Source organism: Choristoneura fumiferana, chromosome 24 (assembly GCF_025370935.1).
Source record: "Choristoneura fumiferana chromosome 24, NRCan_CFum_1, whole genome shotgun sequence".
NCBI lineage: Eukaryota > Metazoa > Arthropoda > Insecta > Lepidoptera > Tortricidae > Choristoneura > Choristoneura fumiferana.
The window spans coordinates 8287651-8313433 of record NC_133495.1 but is presented as its reverse complement, the minus strand read 5'-3'; the positions used below and the strand labels follow the sequence as shown (position 1 = coordinate 8313433).

General features: G+C 38.0%; 1 protein-coding gene across 1 annotated transcript in view; it reads right to left on the bottom strand.

Moving 5' to 3' along the window:
* LOC141441641 (orexin/Hypocretin receptor type 1-like) overlaps positions 1-24909 on the bottom strand; it is a 110893-nt gene extending 85984 nt beyond the window's left edge. The window contains exon 1 of the mRNA XM_074106433.1: positions 24787-24909. The gene's annotated coding sequence lies outside the window, so the exon portion shown is untranslated. The remainder of the gene's footprint in view (positions 1-24786) is intronic.
* Positions 24910-25783: the final 874 nt, after the last annotated feature.

Sequence of the window (25783 nt, the reverse complement as noted above, 5' to 3'; positions counted from 1 at the left end):
GATAGAATTATACGAAAACATATTATGCTACAGGTAATCTGAAAAAATAAATCTACTTCCTTACCGATTCTCACCAAAACATATTCCGATAATTTTAACAATAATAAGTACGCACTAAGTATTACCAATAATAGTATTTAACAACAGTTGTATGTTACTACGTTGTATGTGGTAAATATTGTCTGATTTTTTTCTCTTAATTCTTAATCCTACTTCGTATCTTATTATTCTTAGGGGCTGTTTCACCATCCATTGATTAGCGTTTACCGACGGCTAAATGTGATGCCGTCTCCGTCTTTTCGAACAAAACAAATAGAGACGGCATCACACCTATCCGCCAGTTAACACTAATCAATGGATGGTGAAACAGCACCTTATTATGCTAAATTGGCAGCACATTGATAAATGTTTATCTTAAGCCGAGTTTAAACTTGCAAGAAAAATCGTGCAAGTTGCATTACATTGCGAGGCCGTAAAGCCAACGAGTTTGTAGTGATCAATCGAGCGCTGCAATGTAATTCAACTTGCACGACTGTTCTTGCAAGTCTGAACTCGGCTTTAGAGATGTCAAATTAATTAAAGGCCCCCGTACCAAGGAAATACCAGCGTTATCGCCATATCCGATGTAACAATTAAATTTTGAGGATAAATAAATGATCTAAATTCAAGATATTTGAAAATGTTAAAAAATAAAAGAAACTCAGCTATTCGAGTACACCCACTTGACAACAGTGCCCTTAGTGTAAGTTTTTGGTTACAAAATACGTCTCGATCGCGTTGGCGTTAAGATCTCAATTTGTATGGAAACACGAACAGCGCCTCTGGCGGAACGTTTGCGATGTTCGTGTTTCCATACAAATTGAGATTTTACGCGAACGCGATCGAGACTTATTTTGTAACCAAAAACTTACACTAGGGGTACAGGTCGAAAGCAGTTACAGAGTGGTGGCCAAGGTTGGATCGACAAACGGTGGGCAGGGCAGAAGGATGACATCTGGCAGTCGATTGGTAAACTGTGGATGAGCGCAGGACCGGGCAAGGTGGCGTGAAAAATACTTTTCTAAAACACATTAAGTTAATTCTCTTGCAGAAGCAAAGCGGTTGCTCGGTACTTGACTATAATTGTAATTTTAAAATGTAGGGTAGGGTTAAGGAACTGAAGGGTGGCTGCATGTTTGTTGTGATGCTGCTTAACTTGTTTTTTTTTCTTTCTCTCTTTTCATTTGTACCTATGTTATGAATCATTAAATTTAAAAATACATTTTCGTTGATGGTAGGCAGGTACAAAACTGTTATATTGAAAATGTATTCATTTTGCTTGGCACTGTTTGTTTCGTTTTGTATTGTACATTTATATTTTTTAATAAGGTGATAATATTTGTTCTTGGCCCTCTGGGTTGTGGCAGAATATCAGTGTTTTGCTCCTATGAGCAATGTTGACCACTGAGCCATGGCCCTTTTGCACTACTGCAGCGCACACAAACAATTGAAAATTGTTTAAATACTTTTAAGTTAGGACTGTTCTTTTCTTTCTAATTTATGTAATTTTGATTGTGTGTGTTTGCAGTAACAAATAAACGTTTTATCTATCTATCTATCTAAAATGAAGAGGCCTTTACTCAGCAGCAGTGGGTGGACGTGGGCTGATTTGATTCAGAGACACCCTGTAGGTAAACTTACAAACTTTCAAATCGTATTAGTTTATAACCATGGCCTAACTGTGGAATGTGGGGAGTACCACCGGTTGGAAAACACATTAACATGTCAAAGCTGTGAGATTTAAAACTGTTAGTCAGATGCGTGGTTAAAAATAACCCTATCCCGTTAGTACGACTTCGGTAGAGGGGTACGTAAAAATGCGTCTGGCTTTTCTCGTATTGTTTTCTTTATGGCTGAGACATTGTATTTTCACACAGGATTTCCAAATCACTATTGACTTTCGGAAATTTGGCGTCATACATTACAAGAATTAAAAAGAAAATCTTATAGTCTTATAGGATCACTTTATTCTCCGTCTGTCATGATACTTTAAAAAAGAAACCGGCCAAGAGCGTGTCGGACATAGGATATTTTTATCCTGGAAAATTGCATATATGTTGATCTCTTACCATCAGGAGACCCACTTTCTCGTTCGCCATCCAGTCGAATAAAAAAAAACCGCGTTAAACTAACTTAAAATAAAAAACCGGCGAAGAGCGTGCCGGACACGCCCAAAATAGGGTTCCGTAGCCATTACGAAAAAAATAAGTAATATTTTTCTAATGATTTCGTATTTTATAAGGAATCTTCCAAGTTTAGGTATATTTCATACCTATTAGGCTGCTATTTAACAGTAAAACTACTAATAATTCTCAAGCAAACTTAACCGTTATAGTTAACCTGTTTTTTTTTTCAATTTTTTCCACCCACCGGTTTAGATTTTAAAGGGGGGGGCGCCCTCGATTTTAATGAAATTTTGCACTTTAAAGTTAAATCTTTTGCAAACACATTACTGAATCGAAAAATCGTCTAAGCAATCCCCTAATGGTTTTAAAAGGCCTATCCAACGATACCCCACACTATAGGGTTGGATGAGAAAAAAAAAATCACCCCCACTTTACGTCTATGGGAGGTACCCTAATAAATTTTTTTTTAGATTTTTTATTGTACCATTTTTTCGGCATAGTTTACATATATATACGTGCAAAATTACAGTTTTCTAGCATTGATAGTCCCTGAGCAAAGCCGCGGACGGACAGACAGACAGACAGACATAGCGAAACTATAAGGGTTCCGTTTTTGCCATTTTGGCTCCGGAACCTTAAAAATGTAGTTCTCGCGGGATAGCGATTACTGAATTCTACGTGGACGAAGTCGCGGGTAAGGGCTAGTTTAAAATAACATAAAAGCCGCAAAGACTAAGAAAGTACGGCACCATCTCCTCACGAGTTTAATTCGCGCTTGACCTGTTTTCGTAAGTAAACACACGAATAAATGTTATCTTTCTGTTTTCATTGACAGCTGAGCCAGTCGGAGGTATTCAAGTAGTTACGCTATTAAACTACGTGAGGTTATGTGTTCCGTTCGCGATCCATGACATTTTCAGCCATAAAGCCATGCTTGTTATAATGATCATATTTGTCATAACTCTCAGTCACAAAATTTTCAAGAACTTTGAAATAGTCAACCTGTAGAACTGTATAGGTTAGGTAATTTTATTAGGGTTCTGTAGCCAAAATGGCAAAAACGGAACCCTGTCCGTCCGCGGCTTTGCTCAGGAATTATCAATGCTAGAAAGCTGTAATTTAGCACGAATATATATGTAAACTATGCCGACAAAATGGTACAATAAAAAATTTAAAAAAAAAATTTTAGAGTTCCTTCCATAGACGTAAAGTGGGGGTGATTCTTTTCTTCTCATCCAACCTTGTAGTGTGGGGTATCGCTGGATAGGTCTTTTAAAACCATTAGGGGGTTGCAAAAACGATTTTTCGATTCAGTGATTTGTTTGCAAAATATTCAACTTTAAATTGCAAATTTTAATTAAAATCGAGCGTCCCCCACCCCTCTAAACTAAACCAGTGGGCGGAAAATTTTGGAAAAATTCGGTATGGTAGTAAGTATATCAAACTTACAAGGCAAACTATAACGGTTAAGTTCTCTTGAGAATTATTAGTATTTTAAAAGTAATAACAGCCTAAGGTAAAATATACCTAAACTTGGAATATTCCGTACAAAATACGAAATCCTTAGAAAAATATTACTTATTTTTTTCGTAATGGCTACGGAATCCTATTTCGGATGTGTCCAACACGCTCTTGACCGGTTTTTTTTATAACAATCAGGAATAACTTACTCTTATTGATTACAAGAAAAAAGAGTTATGGCAAATGATCATTATGGCAAACTTTACTTTATGACTTTAAATGTGTATGGATTCCAATATAGACCCAAGATTATCATTTTCGTCTCCCCAATCGCACAAACAGACTGATTCCCCCAATTAACAAGATAAGCCACCCTCGACCACTCCCCTCAGTGCTATTTTAATACAACCAGCATTTCATGGCGCGCCCAACAACGGGCTAATCTAAAGGAAATGACAGTAAAAATGGAGTCACGTTACAAAACAACGTAGCTTAGGAGCTAATAGTGCTTTAGACAAAGCTAGAAGTCGTGGTGGCGAGGTTATCATCATCAGCATCAGCCGGAAGACGTACTGCTGAACAAAGGTCTTCCACCTCAGAACGCCATAATCCATAATAAACGAAAACTCGCCATTTGCATCTACGTTGCCGGTAACTCTCACGATGTTATCAGTCCACCTATTGGGAGGCCTGCCAACGCTTCGTGTTTCGGTTCGTGGTCGCCACTCGAGGACTTTTCTCCCCCAACGGTTATCTGTTCTTCGAGCGATGTGGCCCGCCCATTGCTACTTCAACTTGCATAGCCAGCCTACCCATCTAGCCTTGTGGCCTAGTGGATCGACCTATAGCCTCTCAGAGCGCCACATCTGAATTTTTTGAATGCATGAGCCGTACTGGGCCGGCGTGGAAACTGCAGGCCAATCTCTTTCGTTCCATAAGGCCGCTTGTATACGTCCGTAGGTTTTCATCGAACAACGAACCGTAAATAAGCGCATGTCCTTGTATACATGTATTTTATACCGGATGGATTTCAGTTTCGAGTGCCATTTCTAATTTATAGAAAACCGCTTCGGTAGCGTCTACACTACCTACATAATATACATAGCAATATACACTGGCACGCGTCGTATCACACGTCGGGAGGACACATCTGTGGAACGGCTTGTGGTTCAAGGGAAGGTTGAAAGCACGAGAGCACGCGGCAGGTCGCCCACGCGTTGGACGGACCAAGTTAAAGCTGCACTCAACGGTCCACTCCACGAGTATTCGAGAAAGGCTGCATTACGGGAATGGCGACGGATTGTAAAGCTTGCCACCACCCCTGATGTGACGACCACGACCACTCTGCCAAGAGTGTGACGACCAAGAAGAAGAAGATACACTAGCATGAATGACCGTCTTTCTTACGGCGGACTTGTGTCCGTTGCGCCGAAGGGAGACGGTGATGCATCCGGCGAAATACGGTCGCCGGACAAGTAGTGTCCGGTGCATGTACACATGTTCATTATGAGCCGTACAACAATGCGAGTCCGATAAAAGAAATGGTCCGTTGTCCTGAAAAAACAATGGACGTAAACAAATGGCCTGAGGAGTCATGTACTCAGCAGTGAGACTTGTACATAGGCCGAGATTTTGAGTAAAGTGCTTTAGCTAGGTCTATATTAATTTGCATAAATGAATTGTCCTAATTTAAATTGGTATAACGTTATTTCACATAATTATTAATTCGCATAACTGAATACGCACAATGTGGATTGGCATAAGGATAAGTTGGCTTATATTTAATTAGCATAACATTACTTTGCATAAGTATTAAAGAGTATAAACATAAAATGATTATTGTATAAGTAAATTATTATGCTAAATAAGTATTATGCTTCTTTATAATTATGCAAGTTCGGTGTTATGCACAATTATGTTATGCCGAATTCATATTAGGACAATTAATGTTATGCAAAATAAGGTTTAGCTCCTTTCTAATTTGTTGTTCAATCTTGAAACCCTTAAATCAATGGAATAAACCAGCGTTTTTGTTAAAGAAAGTCGTAGAATGAATGTAAGTTTTTGCAATAGCTCAGTCTTTGTGTAGATATTATAAACTTTTAGACGAGTCAAGGTGGTTCCCAAAGAAATAATAGCAAACTCCCACATAAAAATAATTTAGCATTATTTGTTTGCGTCTGCGGATAAAATAAAGAAGGAATTTCGTTTGAAGATGCCAACATGCATTGATTTAAACGCACTGAGGGCGTGTGGGAATTATGCACCAAGGCCTCTCATTCTAAGAAACCTGTGCCCAGTAGTGGGATGTATATAATCTAAGATGATGATGATGATCTAAATAAATAAAGTCAATACATATTTAATGATTGGTTTTTTGGAGTATTTTTGTATTTTTTATTTCAACTCTAAATTTGTTACTTTTACGGTCATTCCGTAAAACCATATCGAAAATACAAACTGAGACATAGATGCACAGAAAAACAAGAAAAAGAGACCAGCGTTGGGAATCGAACCGAGGTCCGCAGCTTCCGTGCTGCGTGCTATAACCCATTATTTTAATGATTGGTCCAGGAGACCCACTTGCTCGTTTGCCATCCAGTTGAATAAAAAAAAAAAAAACAAAATCACCAATCATAATTTGACTGCTCAGTAGCGACATCTCTTGTCTGGGTGAGCGGTTAGTTCCGAAAGAGTGTTTCGTCTCTCGATGAGAGCGAAACATAGATGTCGCTAGTGCTGGTGCTTAAGTTGCGTAGTAGAAAAAAAGCAACCTGAAATATGTGTGCATAGGAGAAATTTGTGTCTAGACTCCTGTCCAGCGGTGGTGTAGGGGTTATAGCACGCAGCACAGAATTCTGAGGACCTGGGTTCGATTCCCAGCGCTGGTCTCTTTTTCTGGTTTTTCTGTGCATCCATGTCTCAGTCTGTATTTTCGATAAAGTCAAAAAACTGTTTAAACAATTGGGTCACGGGCTTACATGTGTAGATACGAATTTGAACCAACTTAATCGGTTCAGTAATTTCGGATCAAATGTGAAGGACGAACTTAGATAATTTAATCTAAGCAGACGACAGACAAACACTTAACAAACAACGGAGAGATCCTGTAAAGCCGAATTTAGACTTGCAAGAAAAATCGTGCAAGTCGCATTAAAGCCAACGAGTTTATAGTGGTCAATCGAGCGCCGGTGTTTCGACACAATCGGTGTTTTTTTTTAAAGAAAGAAAAAACATTTATTCATGACACTGGCTTTTACCCGCAGCTTCGCTCGCGTGAACCAAAAACAGTTCAAAGAAGCAAGCAATTAAGCAAGCACGCAAGCAAACACGCAAGCAAGCACGCAGGCAAGCACGCAAGCAAGCACGCAAGCAAGCATGCAAGCAAATACCTAAGCAAACTTGCAAGTGAGTATGCTTCGCTCGCGTGAACCATAAACATTTAAAAGAAGCAAGCAATCAAGCAATCAAGCAAGCATGCAAGCAAGCGTGCAAGCAAGCGTGCAAGCAAGAATGCAAGCAAGCGTGCAAGCAAGCATGCAAGCAAGCGTGCAAGCAAGCATGCAAGCCAGCGTGCAAGCAAGCATGCAAGCAAGCGTGCAAGCAAGCATGCAAACAAGCATGCAAGCAAACATGCAATCAGGCAAGCAAGCATGCAAGCAAGCATGCGAGCAAGCATGCGAGCAAGCATGAAAACGAGCATGCAAGCCAGAATGCAAACAACAGATCAAGTAATCATACTCCCAAAGTTGCAAGCAAGCATTCAATCAAAAGATCAAGCAAGCATACTCCCAAAGGTGCAAGCAATAATGTAAGCAAAGCAAGCATGCAAGTTATTTAGTTTAAATATTGATCACTTGTTCTGAGAGGAGGCCTGTGCCCAGCAGTGGGACGTATATAGGCTGGGATGATGATGATGATGATTGATCACTTCACTCGTGTAAATCATTAGATACATCGGTTTAATTGATTTCTGGGATTTTACAAAATTCACTTGGGAATTCCTGAAAATTACTTATCGTGGTTTTCATTGATGTTGCATTAAAAACAAACATCCCAAATTTCATTACTCTAAGCTCAGCGGTTGTTATTTCGAGATTTTATCCCTACCCCGTGAGACTATCGGGATAAAAAGTAGCCTATGTTTTATTCCAGATGTCAAACTATCTACATACCAATTTTCATCCAAATCCGTCGCAGTAACAGTCGGAGTAACAAACATACTCACTCACTCACTCACTCACAAACTTTCGCATTTATAATATTACATTATATAGTTGGATTATTACACAAAATACGTAATGATATGGTCCCAAATCAGCATAATGCCGGCCGTGCGAACGGCGCTGGTCTTCCTTTGGGACCGCCGCTTTTGGAGATCATCATCATCATCGGCCTATCTTAGTCCACTGCTGGACATAGGCCTCTCCAGTTGCACGCCACTGAGCACGATCCTCGGCCAGTCTCATCCAGTTCTTGCCAGCTTGCCAGCTTGGAGATGCTGAACTCTAAAAAATCATGAAAACGCTGAATACGAGTATACCGAGGGTAAATTTTTTAGCCTTAAATTTGATTTCGTCCAACACGTAATGAACCCCTTGGATTTCTAGCTTGCGTTTAATCTTCCCAATCTTTTTAACTCGTTAAGCTTTATAACATGGGGAGAGCGAAAAGTTACTGACCTAAGATGGCGCAGAGGTCGATGAGAACGAAGGACGGTGACTCTAAAACGTCCATGAGATTTAAAGAGCCATCAACAGCTAATGTTTAAAAGATTATCCCTGTTTTCTAATATTTCGTTTGTATTTTTGCTGTTGCTAAATGAGTGCATAGTGAGTGCGAACCGGAAGACGGAGCGATGGCAAGCCTTCCAAGAGTTGCGAACAATCGGTGGTTGCAAGAGGCGAATTGTCGTTCATTGCGGCATTCTAAGGCTACGTTTCCACCAGAGGAATGTGTTTTTAGTAGTTTAGTAGTTTTGTTAAGATTGTTTTTTTGGAATCTTTTTGTATTTTTTATTTCAATTCCAAATTTTTTGTTACTTTTACGGTCATCCCGTAAAACCCATATCGAAAATACAAACTGAAATGTGGATGCATAGAAAAACCAGAAAAAACCAGCGCTGGGAATCGAACCCAGGTCAGGTTGTATTTTCGATATGGTTTTTACGGGATGACCGTAAAAGTAACAACAAATTTGGAATTGAAATAAAAAATACAAAATGATTCCAAAAAACCAATCTTAATTTGATTGCTTAGTAACGACATCTCTTGTCCGGGTGAGCGGTTAGTTCCAATGGGGTGTTGAAAGTTTCTCGATGAGGGCTACAGCATAGATGTCGCTAGTGTCGCTGCTTAAGTGACTAAATAAGATAAAAAACAAGCTGAGATATGTGGTGCATAGGAGAAATTCGTGTCTGTATCACTGTCCAGTGGTGGTGTAGTGGTATAGATGTAGCACGGAATGCCGAGGACCTGGGTTCGATTCCCAGCGCTGATTTTATTTTTCTGGTTTTTCTATGAATCCATATTTGAGTTTGTATTTTCGATAGTAGTTTTGTGTTTATACGTATAGCCGTGGTGGCCGAGTGGTTTGACCTATGGCCTCTCAAGCAGAGGATCGTGGGTTCAAACCCCGGCTCGCACCTCTGAGTTTTTCGAAATTCATATGCACAGACAGGGAAGAGTGGCGGAGAAAAGGGGAGGCCTTTGCCCAGCAGTGGGACATAATACAGGCTACATAAAAAAAAACGCAAAATTACATTTGAAATTTACCACGAGCTTTACGGTGAAGGAAAACATCGTGAGGAAACCTGCACAAACCTGCGAAGCAATTCATGCATGGGAGCTACGGTCCAAGCCCTCTCATTCTAAGAGGAGGCCTGTGCCCAGCAGTGGGACGTATACAGGCTGAGATGAAGATGATGATGAATGTGTTTACCTATGTATCCTCGCACAGCACATCTCTAGTGGAAACAGCTGAGTGAATCTAGTAAATTAAACTTTGAAAGTCTCTGCTTCGACATCGGCAGGACATCCTGTAATTATTACTATTAGGAAAGTTAAAAGTTTAATCACGTTTAATTAAGAAGTTTTTTGTTGACTTAATATTTCTGTCTAACTTCAAAAGGTTAAGACATGAAAAAGGTGAATGTCCGAGGAATACTTAGATAGCCATTGCATTGCCTCTAAAATACTTATATTCGTCTCTCAAAGGGCTAGCAACGCACCTGTGATACCCCACGTGTTGCGGGTGTTCACGGGCGGTGGTTATTGCTTTCCATCAGGTGACCTGCATGCTCGTTTTCCTCCTCTTATACGTATATAAAAATACATTGTTTTTGAATGAACTAAAACAATTACTTTGCTCACCCGCGACCTTATGATAGCTACGGTTACCTATGCAAGATATGCGTGTTCATGCAGTTCCTCCACCTCCACACTGTAAGAACACACACATAAATCACACAAACCCATCTACCACCACCACCACCACACTACACTGTGTTTCGAACTCAACCAGAGCTCATCTTCAGAGAAACATAACCGTACACCATGCTACTAGATGTTAGACTAACAAATCTCAAGAAACGTTTAAATTTGTCACTGTAGCTCCCTAAGTACCCACCTATATTTTTTCTCAAAAAAAACCCACAACATATTAATAAATTTTAAACGTTAAATAAAAGTACCTTGAATATTTATTTATTTACTGTTAAGGCGTGTTTTATTAATCCTAACTGTTATTGCTGAATTTGAACCCAAGCCGTAGCAAGGGAGATGATACTGAATTTACCTGTTCATTAATAATAGACCGCATACTGTTGTACATAATTATTTCCATGAATTCCAGAACATCCAGACGAAACACTTTGCCACTACCGCAATAATGTAACACTTCATAAGAATCAGTCTAATAATGAATGATTTGATTCTAACATATGTTTGGCTACCACCTTTGGGACGGTTCTGCTGAATATCAGCTAGCTGCTTTGGATTCGGTAGAACAGCGAGCGAAGAGGCTCATCGGCGTCGCCTGCGACGAGGATTTTGTCGTCAGAGCCTTCGTCATCGCAGAAGAGTGGCTTCCCTGTCGGTATTCTACAGGCTGCATTTCGGAGAATGTGCTTCGGAATTGCACGACCTTATTCCACCTGCTCCTTTCTTCCACAGGTCGACCAGAAGTAGGCGGGGTCTCCACCCTTACGTTGTCAGTATTCCAAAAATCCGCACAAAGCGTTTTCGCTCTTCCTTCATCAACCGCACAGCAAAAGAGTGGAATTCCCTGCCTGCGACTGTGTTTCCTGAACACTACAATTCGGCCGCTTTCAAGTCCAGGGTGAATGAGCATTTACTAGGCAAGCGTGTTGTAGGCCTCATTCTCGCTTTCCATCAGGCGTGATTGTGGCCAAACGCAAGCCTATACTGTATAAAAAAAAAAGTTCCTTTATCCACCTTATCTTTATGGTTACAAAGCATAGAGTACAAAGAGTTGTTATTAGTCTTAAAGTGTTTGATTTTTAAATGCGAAACAAGTTAACGATAGATGAATCCCATAGAGCTTATGGGAACGGAAGCAATACCATGCTCTCGGTACCGCTCTGCTTTCAGAGCATGACATGAGTTCGTGTGAGCTAACATTGGGGGCGGCAGACGTGAGCTTGTCTTCGGAATCCAAAAGCTTAATGGTTACTTGACCTGAAATGTAAATTTCAGATTTTTTTTTTATTTATGACGGTGGAAGCAGTCTACACTTTCACTGAACGTAGATAATAGTTAGTGTTTAGTTTTGTAACTAAGGGACCCCATACATCCCTGTATTATTATTATTATTTAGTATGTATTTTCTTTTATTTAATTGTATACTGTAGTTTTTAAGTATTTTATTTGTAATTATTTTATGTTGAAAAAATGACTTTCTGCCAAGTTTCTTGCGGCGCATTTTTCTTGGCAATGATGGTCTTTCCGAAAGCGCTGGTAGTTTAAAAAATGACGTGTAAAAGTGCCCATTGCGGCCTATTTACTGAATAAATGTTTTATTTTTTTGATTTTTTGAATATGAAATTATAATTACTAAGTATGTTATAAATTAATTTCATCTCGATTATTTGTATACTTTAAGCGTGAAAGCGTATCAAACAAACACACACATACAATATTATCTAATTGTTTATTTCGCCTTCGAGTAAAAAGTGCCTCATTCAGTTTCTCTCGACGGCCAAAATATTAATATATTCATAATCCCGAAAATTTTTCCCCAAAAAATAAGGGTGTCAATTACTAAACGCCCAATAAATTTTGGTGTTTTGTGAAATCCACTGTAAATAGAGGGATGATCGGACCTTCAATGCCTTGTACGAACCAATACGTCTGACCGTGATTCGTTCGACCTATAAACAATTAATTTGCTCACCCGCAACTTCACGGTAGCTATACGTCTATACAACAAATAAATTAATGATCATGAGTAAATAGTAATTATATTTAGCCATAAAATATAAAATACTCGTAACATACGAGCTCATTTCGTATAAATAAAACATTCAATAAAATAAACAAAAAACGTATATAATTTCAAAATGCCTATTATATGATACAATGAACTATCGATATTAACATGTTTTATAATGTTGAAAGAAAATACAATACTCATAATATCTAAGATATAATTATAAATAATAATACAGTTCGTTTTTTTATAAACAATTTCAGTATCAATTTCACTGAGTACGCAATTCTAATCTACCCTAACCTTCTTTCCTAAGTAGTAGTAAAATAAGCTTAAATCTCACTAAAATAATCAATTCAGTGTGGCATCACCATTGTGGCCACCATGGCTTCTCCTGCTCCTCGGGCGCCGGCCGCCTGTCACGCCACGCCGCTCTCAACGACATTCTCAGAAGGGCGCTCGTTAGTGCCAACGTTCCCGCTGCTCTGGAGCCCCAGATGGTACGGAGCGATGGCAAACGCCCTGACGGAATGTCGTTGATACCCTGGAAGACTGGCCGTACGCTTGTGTGGGACGCTACCTGTACAGATACCCTGGCGGCGTCCTACCTATCAGCAACTACCAAATGTGCGGGGGCGGCGGCAGACGCCCGGGAACGCCTCAAGGCCACAAAATATAGCTGTCTCGGCGCCCAATATCATTTTTTTGCTTTCGCAACGAGACTCTAGGTCCTTGGGGTAAGGGTGCGCTGGAGCTACACAGGGAGCTCAGCAATAGGTTAAGGGAGGCAACAGGCAACCCTCGCGTCGGCAGCTTTCTCGCGCAAAGAATCTCAATCGCAGTTCAACGCGGGAATGCTGCCTGCGTGATGGGCACCATGCCAAGAGGCCCACCTCTCTTTTTTAATTAAAGTTTTAGTTTTAGTTATTTCAATTTAATAGTAGTTTTAGTCATATGGATATTTTGTATTTTCTTAATAAATAATAATATTGTAATATTATATTTATTTATTTAAGGTTCACCAACAATTGTTAACACAAGATAAGTAGTAGTAGGTACATCAGAAATTGCTACTTGCATGAACATGTTGAACTGAGTGTCACTATCACTTATATATATTATGTATGATAATGATTATTATATGAAATTATATTATGTATTATAATTGATATACGTTTTATCATTTTAATCGTTTATGTAGGATTAGCATGTATCCAGCGGCTACTGCTTTTAACAATATCATTAATTGTAATTAATTAAACAGTGAGGTAATTGCATGAGATCCCACCTACTAAATTCAGTTGTGGCTGGTTATTTTATTAATATTTCTCTACTCTTGATCACGGATTAAAAATCTTTACAATACTTACAATGACTTTTTATTGTACGCCACAATAGTAAGCAATACAGGAAACAGGTGCACAGTGAAACGAAAGTTCAAAATCATCGTGTATCGCCCCAAGATGAAGAACCTAAACTGTAAACGTATCGTGCTGGCGTATCGGTTTGAATAACGCCGGGATCCACCGTCAATTTCCTTTCAGCTTTGGCAAGGTTTGTTGACATTTTATAATTAAAATCCACACTGCAGTTCTGGGTGGCTTAGAGAGTTTCCTTATTAGGGATTATAATGAAACTTTTGGATACAATACGATACAAATATTACGATATGATATATTGAACACCAAAAATCAATACAGTGAAATAGCAAAAAGCCAATCATAGAAAAATTAGAAATCATCTGGCCATCTCCTTCTCGATTTACCTCGACGTCGCTATACTTGTTGCTTTTTAGAAACAATTAATACATTACAATACCTCTCAACGTTAAATATAACTGATATGTCGCAGGGAAATGGCCAATAAAACAAATCTGTAAGGAATACGACCAAATCACGCAGGATGTTAAAATGGAGAATCCATTTTGTCATTCTCACTCACATGTTTGAGGGATTTTATCAAATCACTAAGTGAAAATAAAGAACAGTTGCCTTTTTTGGCTGATTTTGTCCTTTCGCTAAACAGATACAGGATTTTGATCAAAAGACCCATTTTTGTAGGCAAATGATAAATTTTTACATCCTACGCTGCGTTTCAATGAGACCCAATAATAGGGTTCCATGGTGCTTGGAACCCTAAAAAAAACAACGAAGCTGGCCCTATACTACAAGCTACGAAGTACAAAATTTGAGCTTCGTATCTTGCCGTCCCGCTGCCGCTAATAGTATAATACGAGAGGGAGAGGGACGGTACGACACGAACTTCGATTTTCAAATTTCGTAGTAGCCCCCTCCCTCCCCCCTCTCCCCCGCTTGTACCCGCAATATCTGCCTACCATAAACAACCTCTGTAATATTTATCATCTGGCATGATCCAATTTCTCTTATGAAATCTGATATAGTAATTTCTTTTGTAACAAAATCTGTCCCTTTTAAGGCGACCTTGTTGGTTAAGCAATTTTCCTTTATTGAGGTCAGTTACATAATTAAAAAGCCTTTCTAAACCCTGAATATTAATATAGTACATTGTGTCTTAAGGGCGGTAAATAAGGAATTACGAACGAGAGTCTATTAGAATAGAAGCCCGAAGTCGAAGACTGAGCGCTTTAATGAGACGATGTTTCTAATTCTACTAGTACCGTCCGTGTGACGAACAATTTTTTCATCACGTGCGAGTAAAATTGTATATTTGTAATAGGCTAATATTTTTTCAAAAATTACCGATAGCTGACTACGCTCTTGGCAACGCCACCACCTTTCACATTTATAATATTAGTATGGATTTGAATCTTGGATCTTCGATCAATCATTCTTTTTTGTGTATGTATATTTCATGTATTGTTATTCCTATAGGTACGATAAGAATCGCACCTCCGTCTTTATTCTTACTTTTGTAAAGGATGTCTGTAGCGATAAAGCCGCCTGTTGTGGACCTTGGATTTTTTTTCAATGTACTAGTTATATTGTTCTATTCATTGTATTGAAGTCCACGCAGCGAATTAATATTTTCAACATAGCCGATTATGATACAGATTTTTTTTTGTAGTACTCCGATTTGATTTTAATATTATAATGCCGCATATGGACATATTATGAAGAGTGAAATAAATCGTCATTATCATATTGGCCGTAGGACATCCACTGTTGGACATAGACCTCCCCCAAAGACCTCCAGTTGCTTCGGTTGGAAGCGTTTGACCGTCCAACGTCCATCTCGTTGGTGGACGTCCTGCGCTGCGCTTGCCGTCCATTCTACCACTTGCTACTACAAGGAGCTGTTTCGCGTAACTATACCGGTGACCATTGTTCTTCTACGTACCCATCTCCTCATTTCCGATTCGATCCCGAAATTAATGCAAACGTTAAGGAATATAAAAGCGTTACGGTTTTACACATTGTTTACTTTGAAATCATGTCACACACAACACACTGAAGAGCTTTATCTACAAACTGCTGCTGCCTTTTCCAATGTTAAGTCTTCAATGCGGAGCAAGGTTTCTTGAGTTCCTTTGTCTTTAATTCCATGGACTATTTTGTCTCGCAGTAAGTCATCTTCAATGTTGTCACTTTTTTTATAATTGCATGTATTTATTAACTGTCTGCACGTGGTGAGGAAGTTTTCAAAAGGTTCGTCTCTTTGTTGTGTTCTTTGATTGAATAGGTATCTTTGAAAGACATCATTTTATCTTGGTCTTACAAAATCTTCGATAGCCTGCAGCGTTTCTTCATAAGTTTTATTCTCACTCCCGGGTATGGTAACTATTATTTTTACTGCCTCAGGTCCTATTACATTTCTCAGAATTGCCTTTTTTGTTTTATCGTTTGCCTCCTCGCGGCCCGACACGATGATGTAATCTTCAAGCATCGTCTTCCATATCTGCCATTCGTTGGCTGCATTCCTGTTTTGCAGATCAAAATTAGGTGGCACCTTTGCTGCACTATCCATTTTTGTGCTTTATTTTAACTTTATCACCGTTTATACTTTTATTTTCTTAGTTTTTTTCGACTGCGCCATATTTTAATGAAACAACGGTAGACATGTTTATTATCTATGTTTATTGGTTGTTCAAAAACCTATCAATACACATTATACGTTCTGAAACTCTCTTATGATTTGATGTTACAACATGAACCGATTTGAAAATAAAAATTCTCGTTCGTCTAGGAATGCTTTCAATAACGTTACATTTTAAAATATAAAAGAAAATACTACCTAAAAACGCGCAATTTCCTACCAACCTATCTTGAGCTGCCGCGCTTCCTACTATCCCCCCCCCTCCCCATATCCACGTTAATTAGCGCTAGAAACTTGATGCCCCCTTAATACGAGTGCATAGGCTACTTTTTATACCGATTTATTCCCACGCCACGCGATATACGTAAAATACCGAATTCTTAACGAATTCTTATTCTTATTCTTGTTGAGTATCTCGTTTGACCCATGAGAAAGAGGACTTATACCTAAAATCTCTCGTTGCCATGGCAACGTGAGAAACCCTTCTCCAACATAATCAGCCCGATAATCAGGTTATACGACACGAGCTCCGGTGATTCGGAAAATCTTGCGTTCATTGAGACAATTTCCGAAAATAGAAAAATATGAATATACAAATAGCTGATAAATTTTCGATTTTTTCGCTCAATGGGAAAGCGAAATGTGTTAGATTATATTAGAACATTTTTTCAACTCCAAGAAAGACTTATACATCCGTATAGTTTTTGGGGTTCCGTACCGTTCCATCCGTTGTCTGTATGTCTGTGCGTCTGCCACAGCTAATTTGCTCCGAATCTACAGAACCGATTAAAGGAGCGGCCACACCGCTGCTTAAAATACGAAACCCGGTACGGAATTGCTGTGACGTGCCATAAGCGTCTCGATTTTATCACATTCCTCCACACTGCTATTTAAAATACGGGGACCATACGTAATTGCTGTGACTTGTCGTAAGCGTCACAATTTTATCGCATTCGTCCACACTGCTGTTCAAAATACGGGGACGATACGGAATCGCAGTGACGTGTTATAAGCGTCTTGATTTTATCACATTCCTCCACACTGCTATTTAAAATACGGGGACCATACGTAATTGCTGTGACTTGTCGTAAGCGTCACAATTTTATCGCATTCGTCCACACTGCTGTTCAAATTACGCAGACAGAATATTTTTAATAATATTACGATCTGATAGTTAATGCTGAAAATATATCCTAATATCGTTTCGTAGCATAAAACCAACATCTGGTTATATTTTGTGTTTGTATATAAAATACATCTAATACCTTAAACGAGCAATTCGAGAAACTCGGAAACGGCTCCAACGATTTCGATGAAATTTGGTGTGTGGGGAGTTTCGGGGATGAGAAATCGATCTAGCTTGGTCTTATCTCTGGGAAAACGCTTATAATCGAGTTTTAGCCCGAGTAAAGCTCGGTCGCCCAGGTACTACGTATTTATGAAGAAAAGAATATATTTTAATCCTTAAATTGGCAAGAGTAAAAAAATACAAAAACAAGTGATACAGTATCATACCTTTATTTAATACCGTCTTAGGGTCTACAGAAAAATGAAAAAAAAATCTAGCATTATTGGCTTTTCAGAAAATCTATGTACATCACCATGCACGTTGCCAATTCTATACGAACAAAGTAACATTATTTTGTGTACACGCTGGTTACCGCTGCCAATGAGGCAGTAAACTTTTATATAAAAAAAACCTAAATTATTTAAAAAAAACATCATTTATACTTGGTTTTGGTATATTTGGTATAAGTATTTTAACTAAATGTAAACAAAACACTGTCAATTGGTGTCTTAAATATTGAAATTTCCCCATTAAACTATCTAAACATACTATCTGTATTTTGAAATACACTAGTCTAGTTAGTATTACAATAATAGACAAGTAAAATGTTTAAATCCTTGAATGTGACAAATCTAGCAACTGAAGTTTGTTTACATTTAGTTAAATACTCGTACCTATCCAAATCAAATATAGTGTGGAACTGTCGAAAGCAATTTCGTGTTTTCGTTTTTCCAACAGCGAAAAAAAGGGGCACATAAGAGTTGTTCTGAAGATGAGCTCTAGTTGAGTTCGAAACGCGCTCAAGTGTAGATGGCGTGGCTATGGATTGCATAGAGTTTAATGTGGGCAAAGCATCATATTAACTGTGGATGGCCAGGGCAGAACTTTTTCTCTAATGGGTGAAAGAAGCATCGTGCATGCTTTCAGAATTCAATCGGTTTTGGATATACATACATATATATTTATCAACCTCATGCTCATCCAATAAGCAGTATAGCAAATTTAAACGTTCCAAAGAAGAGTTTAGAGACGGTGCATCAGAGCTATCATCAGAATCGAATTGTGGCGGTGCGTGCGGTTTAATTTCCTCGTCCTTATTAGGATTAGAGCCACAATCATAACATGCATTTTCTACGGGAATTAAAGCTAAAATCTTATGCGGTCGACTTTATGTTAAGCACTGCAGACAAAGAAAGAAAAGCATACTGTTTAAAAAGATTTAAAATAAACAAGGGGACGTAAAATCGTTAATTTGAAATCAAAAAAATGTACAGGAAACTTGGTAATGTACACCGTGGTTACCGAAGTTAATTCACCTTGTAGTTGGCAACGTACATGGTGGTTACCGTAGTTGAATGTAAGTACTTCTTCACAAACTTGGCGACGGTAACCGTGGTGTACGTTCTAATTTAACAGTGATTATCGTTGTTATGATGCTCAATGTACACAAAAGAACCATTTGTTCGTATACTTTAGCATTTTCTCATAAAACACAAAACATAATAAGCATAACTTGCATAGAAAAAAGTTGAAATTTTTTAATAAAACTTTCCCTAGGTACTAGAATGCGACGCCGCGTTGAACTTATTTTTGACACTGACGTTAATTTGAAATTATTGCCAAGTCACATATTTTTTCAACCATTCATCATAAAATTATTTAGTCGTTTTAGTCATAAAAGTTTAAATATATATATATATATTGATGATAGGATTTTTTATTAACTAACGTACACGGTGATGCACAGTGCCAATTTAAGGGTTAAAAGCCGTGTAGCATTTAAACTAAGCTTCAGGGCTACTACGAAACTCGAAACTCGAAGTTCGTATCGTACCGTCCCTCTCGCTCTCGTATTAAATAGTATAAGTGTCAGAGGGACCGCACGACACGAACTTCGAGTTTCGAGTTTCGTAGTAGCCGATGTTTCACCAAGCTTATCGGCAGTTGAAAGCACTTAGTGAACAAAGGCTTTATCGTCGTAAAACATTTCATAAATTAAATTTATTCAGCTTTGTCTGACTTTCTTGAAGACTGTATGCCCTGTTAGCAGCGAAATTAAATGAGCAGCAGTTGAAAATGATCTACACTACCTCTTATTACCTCAGATTATAATCCCTATAGGCATTACCCAATAAACAATTTGGTAAAAAAAAACTTTTAGCCAGTTCACTAACAGCTCAAATTCAAATTCAAATTCAAAATTCAAATGATTTATTCAGTAAATAGGCCGCAATGGGCACTTTTACACGTCATTTTTTAAACTACCAGCGCTTTCGGAAAGACCATCATTGCCAAGAAGAATGCGCCGCAAGAAACTTGGCAGAAAGTCATTTTTTCATAATAATATAATTAAAAATAAAATACTTAAAAACTACAATTAAAGAAAAAAAATACAAAAAATAATAATAATAAAAATACAGGGATGTATGGGGTCCCTTAATATATACCTAATTACCTATCAATAAATTTTCAGCATGAATATACTTTTTACATAACCAGCACTAGTAGGGGCCAAATTATTTCCTAAATAACTAAGGTTGTGTTGCTTCGCCGGCCGCTGCCGCGGTGCGCTCGCTTTGCTCGCTCGGCTCGCGCGTTGTGGTCGCAATTATACCTAACGCTCCTTCTCGCTCCGCTCGTCGTCCTACCTAATTCTTCGGTGCCAAATTGACAGTAAAAGCTATTTTGCTATGAAAATGAGTATCATCTACGCACGCTCTAGTTAATTTGCTGTGCAGTCAGTATTTTTGATGTGAATGTAGTATTTTTGTATAGTTTGTGTTGATGTATATTTTCGAATTATCTGCAGTACTAGTTTTGCTAAACATTTAGTTGTATTGAAATAATTTAATTGATATACAAAGGTATATAAATGATGAGAATAAATTGATAGGCAATTATTTATTTGATGTGCAATTAGTAATATTCCAATTTGATTTTGATACAATTTCGGTTTGAGTGTTTCGGCGAAATTCAATAACACTTATTAAAATTTAAATTACATTAAGTTGAAAGCCGTGACGGAAGTAGACCTTCCTCTTTATTAGGGTTTTATTAGTTTTCTCCAAAAAAAATATGCTGAGTTCAAGTTCGGACTCGCGCATAATATCCAGTAGGTACTTTTCTTATTGAAAGAAAGAAATATATAAATCGTTGAGTTTCTTGCCGGATTCTTTTCAATAGGTTTTTGAACCGGTAGTAGATTTTTTTGACATTCATAAGTGCTTGTTATAGCCTAAATTGAACATTTATAACAGCAATAACACAAACACAGCTCCAAAAATACAAACAAAAATACATAGATGCTATTATGAAAAGATCCCGGCTCAGCATATCACTGGTTAAAAACCACCACCTGGTGTCTGTCCCTCTGGGCCACAGAAGCCTGGTCAAACATAAGCAGGCCAACTCCAACAGTCAAACTGGTCAAACTCCAACAGTCCAAATAGAGTGGCGTGCTGGATTTCAATCCAAATGGAAATCCACGATCAGGATGCCGTTTAAAAAACATTATACGTTTTTGACATTCACGGACCGATTTTTGAATGCAGCCACGCTATTTGGACTGTTGGAAGGCCCGTCAGTGGCCACCACTGTTTGCGTCGGGGGATATGATGTAAAATTAATTGATTAAGAATATTTTAAAAGTAAAATTAAATACTAATTAATTAAGTATAATTTAATTTCTTTGTAAGAACTATAAGATGAAATTTATTAATTTAAAAAAATTGCCCTCTTATAAATATTGCTGTGTCCAATAGGGTCCACAATGATCACATAATATCCTTTTGTAACATCTATAAACATACATTGTGGAAGAGCAATTAAGCATTGTGTAGGTATTGAGTATCTTATTACTTATTATTAACGTCAGTACACTTGATCCGAAAATGTGTACATTTTGCATAAAACAGCGTTTCCACCTATTGTTTACATTATTATGTACGAAGGTGTGTTGCGAGGGATGTGTTTTTGATTAACCAATAGAAACGCTTCATTTACACATCCTATCTACTTAAAAACTAAATTAAATATGAATCCTTAATACAATTTCTGAGAATTAGATTACATACCTAAATATTTACAAGAATTTTATTGTTTCCTTCTTTGTTGTTTCTTTCTTTAATCCCTTTACGGCCCGTGATATTAACATTTGCAAATCGAAGGCAAACCTCAAATTTTATAGGCACACCTATGGCGATTTTGGCATTTTTAGCATTAAGATAAGCATTTATATTCAGAAAGTATCATTTGGTAAACTGGACCTGATGAAGATGACCGTAGATGAACAATTAAACTCGTAAAGCTAAGTAATGCTCGCTCGTCTAAAAACGATCATGATTAATATACCTAGATAAGCGACTAAGAAGAAGCTTTAAGTTAATGATTCTTTCGAACTGATCTGATGCTGAAGCCGGAAGGTAGGCAACGGAACTCTGTTATAAAACAATGTAACTAAGCCGTGTTTGGGCTTAAAGGAATCGTTGTGAGATGTACTTTGGCTACGAATCACTAAAAAGTGAGAAATAAAGAAAATGTTTAACAAAAAAAGTAAAACCGACTCCAAAAAAAAAAAAAAATAACAAAAAATGGAACCGACTACAAAACCCTTGAAAATATTTTTCTAATCGGTTTTACTTTTTTGTTAAACATTTTGATCCTCAAAGCTTAAATCGTTAAATCAGTGTATCGGACGTGGCGGTGTTATCGCTGTCTCTTGGTACGGGGGGTAGTACTATTAAACTCCAATTCAATAGAATCTGACAATCCTGTAGACACTTCCAGCCTACTAATATAAACACCGGGCTACCTAAGGCTTTGTGATGTGACTATTATTCTTTTTTGATTCCTTTTAGATGACAATTGCAAGAACAGGGACATATATAACCAAGTGTGCCCACGATAGGGTGTCTTAAATATGTAGAAAATTTACAGATTCTTTTTTTTTTAGTCATTCTGTGACGGTCTAAATAATTTTGACATTTATTTGACATCTCATTGATAATTATTTATCAATGTTTTTTTTTTTTTATTCGACTGGATGGCAAACGAGCAAGTGGGTCTCCTGATGGTAAGAGATCACCACTGCCCATAGACACTCGCAACACCAGGGGGATTGCAGATGCGTTGCCAACCTAGAGGCCTAAGATGGGATACCTCAAGTGCCAGTAATTTCACCGGCTGTCTTACTCTCCACGCCGAAACACAACAGTGCAAGCACTGCTGCTTCACGGCAGGATTAGCGAGCAAGATGGTGGTAGCAATCCGGGCGGACCTTGCACAAGGTCCTACCACCTGCTGTCAATGTGCTGTCAATTTTGCATTGTATAGCATAAATTGAAAATTACATTTAATCTGTATGAAAAAAAAAATGAATAGTGATCATATTTTAAAATAGTTGCAGACCAATTAGCTCAGTTATGCGAGCTGAATCGCACCTTGGATTTAAATTCCCATGGTCAGACATTCCCTGTAGAATATGTGTAATGAAGTCACAAGCAAACCCATCACGCTTAAAAAACTACCATCAGCCAAATATGTGGTCAACCACCCTAAAGTTGATAATCGTTTGCATGTCATAAAACAATAATGGGTGAAGGCCAAAAAGTTGCACACCGTTAAAGCTGTGTTAGCAAGTAGTTATAAATTCCATTAACTTTTTCCATTGTGACACGAAAATTTATCATACATTTGTATGGATAAATATGATCACTATTCATTTCATTTTTTTTTTTCATACAGATTAAATGTAATTTTCAATGTATGCGATACAATAGGTACAAAATTAACAGACAATGCCAATATGCCAATAGAAGTGTCTGTCTATTCGAAAGTTAACTTGTTTGAAAATTGATAGACCACTTATTTGGCTGATGGCACCTACATAGGTAATAATTTTCGGGTTTACTTCGCATTGATGCAGAATTTAGGGCAGGCGATATAAAATGTTTTTTTATGCTCTAGAGCATTTAAAAGTAAAATTTTCGTTTTATACCACAGCAATCAGGCGCTAACAGCCACGAACAAAAAAAGTTTTCACTTCTCATGCTCGTAAAGTTCGTGTTCATGCTGGATCTAGACGACATAAAATGACTTTTATGCTTTAGTGCGTAAAGTAAAATCTTCGTCTTAGACCAATGTAATCCGGCCTGAACAGCCACAAACAAAAAAAAACGATGTATTTTTTTAATAATTGTATAAAAATAAAATTCAATCAAATAAATCAAAATAAATTAATAAAACTAAATATTTATGATTATATTAGCAATGCATGAAAAATAAAAGGTACCTAGTAAGTGAACAATGTTTCCTCTTTTGTTATTGCTGCACTTGGCATTCGTGGTTCGGAAAGTAATTGAATTCCAGACGCCAAGGTATCTGTATGACGAACTAAAGTGGGTCAAAGACGCGCGTACAAGACCTCTCAGAAGCAATAGAGAAACCAAACTCAAGGCACCACAGCACATACCGCGTTATTTAGAGGGGGTTTCAAATTTGCCGCAACAAAAATTTGGAATGACTTGCCACCACCAATACGGGAACCCATGGCTTTGTTGACATTCAAGAAACGAGTCAAGGCTTACCTCCTGGAGAAGCAAAGGCAAGGATGACCCCCTCTTGATTAAACATTTAAGATTTTATGTAGATAAGAACGTAGAACTCAACGGGATCATTACAATTTACCCTCTCAAAGCATGCTTACAGACACATACACACACACACCACACACACACACACACACACGCACGCACGCACGCACACATACATATTTAAAATAGATTGCACAGTGTTTTTTTTTTATTATTGTTTTTTTTTTTTACTTTCGCTCCTTTAAATTACTTTTCTTTTCTTTTTGATATGTTAGTATTAGTTACGGCCGCCCCTGCCAAAGGGTCCGGGCTGAAAACCAGCGCTGGAAACTAAAGCCAGCATTTGCTGAGACCGGCACCCATTGTCAAGGTGTAGACCTATTTTGTACCTAATTATAATACGCGTATTTGTATCCACTTGTTTATACTTGACAATAAAGAGTTTTATATTATTATTATTATTATTATTTCATCTCGCAATCAAAGTGAAAAGCAGTGTAAGACTCGAGCATTAAACCCATTTTCCCCTCGACGTGTCTATCCACCCTCGCCGTATCGGCTAATGTAATAAAATGGCTCGTTTTATGCTCTCGTTGTACTATCTACTATTTTAATATTATTATTTGTTTCCCAGAGTATCCGCACTTTAATTCAGCCGCCAATAATAAAAACTTCACAGCTAAATAAAAAAATGAATACTTAACAGATTTTACGCTTCACAAACATTTATAAGAAGATTTTTTATGAAAACTTAGAAAACTCAGTTCTATATAATAATACAAATTATATGACAATTTCTAAATATAAAAAATGTACTTACCTATTAATCTAAACACATACTCACACACACTTTAAAAGATAAGACCGTCACTTGACATAAACCAACTTTTTCCCGCTCTTTTACTTTTTTTTCTAAGCCGAGGCGTGAGTGTTGCGCCGCCGCCAGCCGCAAACGAACTGTGGAACGGGCGGCAAGTAAAGGCGTAGATACACGATTCTACGACAGAAATTAATGGCTCGCACAAAGTGTAATTGATTTTGCTGAGTTAATATGACGTATGTTTCCGAGAAGATTGACAGGATTTAGAGAGTTCCAGATAGTTGCGTACAAAATTTAGGCAATATTGGATACTTACAAATTTTCATGTAGGTATATGTGTATTTGCATGTGTGTTTTTCTGTATTTTTTTTTTTGGTTTATTTGTGTAAATTTGGCTTTGCTTTTGTAAAACTCGGCTTAATAGTACATTTACACGCTTGCCAAGCTTCGACAACCTCTTACAAGCACGAGCACAAGATTGGCTTGGCTTATGAGAGCTTGCAAGAGCTTGCAGCCGATCCGGGCATGTGTCGGTTTTGAACACAGATAAAAGAAAGCTTACGGAAAGCGCTTGTAACGTAGTTACATGGCAATAAAATAATGTAAAGCCAAACACAAGAGCCTGTGCAACTTCGAGATCGTCTGCATGTTTGCTTCTCCGGAATCATCATCATCCCAGCCTATATACGTCCCACTGCTGGGCACAGGCCTCCTCTCAGAACAAGAGGGCTTGGGCCATAGTTCCCACGCGGGCCCAGTGCGGATTGGGAACTTCACACGCACCATTGAATTGCTTCGCAGGTTTGTGCAAGTTTCCTCACGATGTTTTCCTTCACCGCAAAGCTCGTGGTAAATTTCAAATGTAATTCCGCACATGAATTTCGAAAAAGTCGGAGGTGCGTGCCGGGGTTTAAAGGCTCAGATTAAAATGAATATCATTGCCAACAATCACTCAACTAAGGACTTTGGGAAATTCTGGAAACACCAACAAGTTGAA